The sequence below is a fragment of the Lactuca saligna genome, chromosome 2 (assembly GCF_052625555.1).
Source record: "Lactuca saligna cultivar CGN05327 chromosome 2, ASM5262555v1, whole genome shotgun sequence".
Taxonomy (NCBI): domain Eukaryota; kingdom Viridiplantae; phylum Streptophyta; class Magnoliopsida; order Asterales; family Asteraceae; genus Lactuca; species Lactuca saligna.
The window spans coordinates 173,807,855-173,813,909 of NC_136418.1; the positions used below are offsets into that span (position 1 = coordinate 173,807,855).

A 6,055-nucleotide genomic window follows, 5' to 3' on the forward strand; every position below is an offset into this window, starting at 1 on the left:
TTTGTGATCCAAACATGTTTCGTGTTATGTGTTCCGGACTTCGGTCCGATGCAGTATGTGATATATGTGCTTATGCTAGTTGATATGTTTATGCTATGGTATGTTATGTTCAGTTAGTTTCTGGACTTCGGTTCGATGCAGGGGACAAGGTCCTAGTCAGTTCCGGATTTCGGTCCGATGCAGTTAGTTCCGAACTTCGGTCCGATGTAGTGGGCAAGGCCCAATATGTGTTATATGTTATTGTATGGTATGTGGTAGTTTGGGGAGCTCACTAAGCTTCGTGCTTACAATTTCAGTTTTGGTTTCAGGTGCTTCCGCAAGTAAAGGGAAGAGCTCGGGATGATGACATCGCACACACCACAGCTTCAGTTTTTGTCCTGGGAGTTGATTTAGCTTTTCGTAGATATGATTTGATACAGTCTGGATACAGTTCTCTCGTGATACTTTGTTATGGTTTTGAGATATTAACGTATGGGCTTTTAATTTATGGTATTGATCTAATGATTTTAGTAATGATTAAACAAAAAATTTTGGGTCGTATTTTGGGATATTACAAAGAGCCTTACTATTATTAGGAAAAGAAAGACCATGAAAGTAATGAAGATCAAAAGCCACCTCCAAAGAAACATGCAAATCTTCCATTGCAATAATAAAGAGAAACAGGGCCAAATGATCACCTTGTCTCACGCCACGTTTAAGATCAAATTCTTTAGTTGGTAAAGCAGTAACTAACACCGAGGCCCTACTAGAAGAGAGACAATCTCTAATCCATCTTCTCCATTTCCATCCAAACTCCGTTTACTCCATGACTGAATCCAAAAACTCGCAACTTAAAGAATCAAAAGCCTTATTGAAGTCGACTTTAAAAATAAAAGTTTTTTTCTTCACTTTTTTTCTCAAGCAACAATTTCATTAAGCAAAAGAGGTCCATCCAAAATACTTCTACCCCCACGAAGGCCATTTGCTCGGGACTTATAATCTTATCCAACACCTTTTTCCACCTATTGACAAATACTTTTGAGAGCACCTTATACAAACATCCTACAAGATCGATCGATCTATGATCTTTCAAAAAAAACGGATCTTTAACTTTAGGAATTAAAAATATGAAGGAAGAATTACACCCTCTTGACAAAACATCTAAGCCTTCAAAGTCTTTAACAAACATAACAACATCTGTTTTAATCAAATCCCAATAATGCATCAAAATTTTAAAAGTAAATACATCCGAACCGGTGCCTTTTCATTCCCACAACACCACGGAGCCTCTTTGACTTCAATTTTAGTGAAAGAAATAGTTAGAGATTATCTGTCATCATCCAATAGCTTTTGGAATCTATATCTTATTAACTTCGGCTGATTATACATGGGTTCCTTAAACTTCTCAGAAAAAAATCACATACCTCATTCACAATTGATAATGGTTCTTTCACCCACAACCCATCGACCATAAGCCCATTAATTCGGTTTTCTCTTTTATTATTATTAACAATACCATAGAAGAAATTAGAATTCTCATCTCCGTCCACATCACATTTCAATCGAGCCTTTTGTTTGAGTTCCACCCTATGCATTGACTCAATTTCCATCGCTCTTTGTTTGCAATTTTGACGACAAACTCTTTACGGTGAGGACACAATTTTTCCCTGCACTTTCTTATATCATTTTTAACTGCTATAAGTTTATTCGCCAATCTTCGATCAGACGTACCAGAAGGCATAGACTATTCCCAAGACTTTATATCATTTTCATCTAATGCATCTAGAATAAGCCAATAATTGAAAAAACCAAAAGGAAATGGCCGAAAATCAAAAGTCTCACTTAGAAGCACAATGGGACAGTAGAAAACTTTGTACGAACAATCATAGCCGAAGCCAACCCCCATCTGTCCACAAAATTACCACTAGCCAAGAATTTATCAAGTTTGCTTAAGCATATCCCATCTTCACTGATCCAGGTAAACTTACGACCACCCAAACTAAACTCAAACAGATTAGTCTCCATGATGAACAAATTAAATTCTTCCATTGACGAATCACAACCCCAATTAGAAAATCTCTTGTGTTTGTATCTAATTTCAATAGCCATCATCCACCACGGGAATTGATCAAAATTTTAAGTTGAGCCGACAGATTTCGTCTATCAGCATCTTCAACAAGAGCATAAATATTCAAAATATTTGTAACACTTTCCATCTCACTTCAGATTCCAGATACAAGTATAAAGTGAGAGTTTTTAATAACATGCAACTGTTTAACTATATGAGGATTCCATAGACAAAAGTTACATTATTGAGAAATTATTATATCAACATATACTTTTGTTTTTGCGTTTTTTTATATCTGATTTCTCTTTGTAATGTTGTGTTTTGTATTCCTCACTAATTAATGTCATATATTATGGCCCCAGACTCTCAGTTAGTTTTTTTTTTTTTTTTTTTTTACTAAAGGGAGTGTTTCCACTTAGAGGTTAGGTTAGATTTGCCCTTTAAAAAAAAAATTGTTTTGTTTTTTCTAGAACTGTCTAGTTAATTACCTTACCGAACAGAGTAGCACATATAGAGAGAGAAAAAGATTACAAAATTTGTTTGAATTTCAACCCATCAGGAATATATAGAATGAATGATTATATAGACCTAGATAAGCAGTATGCATATATTTTTTAAACCAATATATTAAAATACACATAATTTCATGTAGACAGTTTATCAAACATCTAAATGTTCAAATAACTAGAAACCTAATCACTTAACTTGGACATGTCGACAACGACTCATTATTGTCTCTTATTCGTGATGAAAAATAAGCTTTATCAGTGAGCATCTATCGTTGATAAATGGAAGCAACATGATGCGATGAATATTTGAAAAATAATGCTCTACGCAGCAGAACCAATTAGCATCATCTTTATATCATCAGTTGTCACAAAATCCATGTCTTTATCATGAATCCATGCGTACTTAGCAATATAAGGGTTTATGGTCTTCTTTGGAGGGTAGTTTTCGATAATATCTTTCCAAACATTTGTTCGATCCAAATCTCTGGTGACCTCCCACACACAGGTGTTGGATTTGAAACCTGCACCCAAGCTAATCATCAACATCCTGTCACCTTTCTTCAACCTTTTCTTGGCCTCCATGTACCCTAGAACATACCAGAGCCCACCAGACGAAGTGTTCCCAAAACGATGCAGCGCCATACGGGCTGGTTCAAGGTCATACTCGCTTAGCCCTAGACTTTCACCCACGTCATCTATCACGGCTCTCCCTCCTGGGTGTATGCAGAAGTGTTCGATTCCAGTTTTCAGATTGATTTTCGAACGAGATTTCAGCAATACATAACGAATTATCTCCCAAAGTGGAAGCACTTTTGGTAAAAGCACTCGTAGGTTCTTCGACAAAGCTCGAGCAGCAACTTTTGTCAGTGTTTTGTTGAGACGAAAGCCTTGATATCCTTCGTCATCTTCAACCTGCATGCAGCAGTTGTAGGCTTCGTCATCCGAGGCCAAATGGGTTCGAACCATACATTTGAGCTTCAAAATGGACTGATTCTTGCGAGCCCTGTCGTTGGTTAAAAGCATCGAACAACCTCCTACCCGGAAAAGACAGTTAGAGAGCATCATGGACCTTTCTCTCCCACAATACCAATGAGCTGACATTGCTTCTGTGCTCACAACAATGGCTATTTTCTTCTTCTGAGTCTTGAACAAGTGTTGCACCAGATCGATAGCAACTAGACTCGCACTACACCCCATTCCTATGAGATTAAACGCCTTAATATCGGACCGCATTTTGTAATGATTAATGATTCTAGACGTTAAAGAAGGCACCGTTGAGAGTAGCGATACATTCACCACAAGTATATCAACTTGAGATGGCGAAATTTTAGATCTGGCAAATATTCTATCCAGCGTATCGTAGAACACGGATTCTAATTCTGATAGAGAATCAGCAAGTTTTGGGTGTTCTTCTTCACCCAATATGATGCATTTTGGACCATAAGTTTCTTCACCAATGCCTGAACTAACCATGGTTTTTGCAAGAAACCTGTAATCTTCTATACCCAGATTCTTGTTGCGTGAAGCAATCTTGGTACACTGTTCGGTGTCCAACATTGTATCCTTCGTTGCCTTGTAGCATTCGTAGTCGATCATATAGCATGTTTCCCCTCGCTTAGATACCAACTTTGTTAACCATAAACAAATATATGAGATCGTAAATAAAATCATAATTGTTGTTAAGAATGCCATTGCAAAAGGGAGTAACAGAGAAATGTGGAGGGGTTTGAACTTTGAAGTGTTGTTTCTTCAGAGTTTAAAAGGGATAGGTTTGGTTCCATGAAACGCATTCATTATTAATTAATATTTGATATAGTGTTGGTGGCGTAGAGGCTTGGAGCTATAAATTTTATATGGGGCGGGTCGCAAAAACAAAAAATAGGCCCCACAAATATCAAAATATTTTACAATTGAATTCGAAGTTATTATTATTATTTTTAACAAAAGGTTTTGATTAAATTACCAACTTGAAAGGAATACACATATTCATTTTAATTCTTAAAAATTCATAAAATTTTAATTAGAATTCTATTACACGCAATGGTCATTCACTTCCACATTCTCTCTTCTCTATATTATATTCACATTTATTTGATTAAACTTTGATATAACTCTCATTGTGAATGTCATAATGGTAACAGCCTATCCTAAATAAAATTCAAGGACTTATCATAAAAAATTAATACTATATGACACAAAAATTCAATTATAATTGATCTCTAGTGAATAAGTGAATAATATGAAAAAAGCGTAAGAAATCATTACTTAAAGTTTTAACATGACATTCATTTGTCGTTAACTTTTTTATATCTTTTAAATATAATTATAATATTAATAATAAATTACAATAAAAAACATTGTTGAAATTATTCCATAGGATGCAACATATTAGATAGAACATGAGTTACTCAATTATGTAGAGCCCCCCAATTTTTCAAATAAGGCGAGTGAGGCTATTTTTGTTCGCAGCCCTATAACTATTTAATAAAGAAAAAAAATCATCTTTACTTATATAGTTTTTATAATTAATTTATTTACTTTTAGTAGACTAGCAGCCCTATAACTATTTAATAAAGAATAAACTCCATCTTTTTTTATCAATCTCATCCTATTTGTCATCTTAGTTATATAGTTTTTATTTATTTTATTTTTTTAATTGTTACCCACCCCTCTAAAATACTTGGAAATCGATTTTTTTTTTTTTTTTTTTGTTTTTTTTAAACGGCGGAAGACATTATTAGAAAACTAACAAAAACATAGAAACAATACATTACAACAAAATAGAAGCTAAAACACGATTACCAAATCAAACACTCCAACCAAACTTAGTTTTAGTACACCTATTATAAATCCAAAAAAACGCAACATCAACAACCTCATCAAAAATAAGTGATTTCTTAAGAAAAATTGTTCCAAAAACATTAAAATTTCTAAAATTTCAGAGAAACAAAAAATATACACAAAACCAATGCAACAAAAGTCTTACATTGGAGGGTAAGTCTTACATTGACCACCCTCCAAGACCATAGAGTCAAACCAAAAAATAAAAAAATTAGTAGAAAATTGATCGTAAAGGTGAACGTCCCACCATATAGCAACTCGTCTCCAAATATTAGTTAATTCTCTGTAACCTACAAAAAAGATGATCACTAGTCTCCATAACACTATGACACACATAACAAATAATCGAATGTATATCTATCCCATGATAGGAAAGTCTCTCCTTAGTTAGGAATACTCTAAATTCTAATCCTCCAAATAAGAGTATTAATCTTGATATGAATCTAATTATTCCACGTAGTCTCCATACCATTGACAACAAGCATAATGGAATTGATAATAGAACAAGCTGAAGAGACTGAAAACATATCAGAAACATCACCAAGCCAACCCAGTCTATTAGGTCAAGCAAGCCAACCCAATCTATTAGGTCAAGCCTGTATCTAGAAGTTCTGTAACAACTTCATGAAATCATCCCACTGACTCTGCTCAATCCCTC

General features: G+C 34.6%; 1 pseudogene; it reads right to left on the bottom strand.

Annotated features, from left to right (window-relative positions):
- Positions 1–2,747: 2,747 nt before the first annotated feature.
- LOC145032850 (3-ketoacyl-CoA synthase 19 pseudogene) lies at positions 2,748–4,324 on the bottom strand (annotated as a pseudogene).
- Between the last annotated feature and the right edge of the window lie 1,731 nt (positions 4,325–6,055).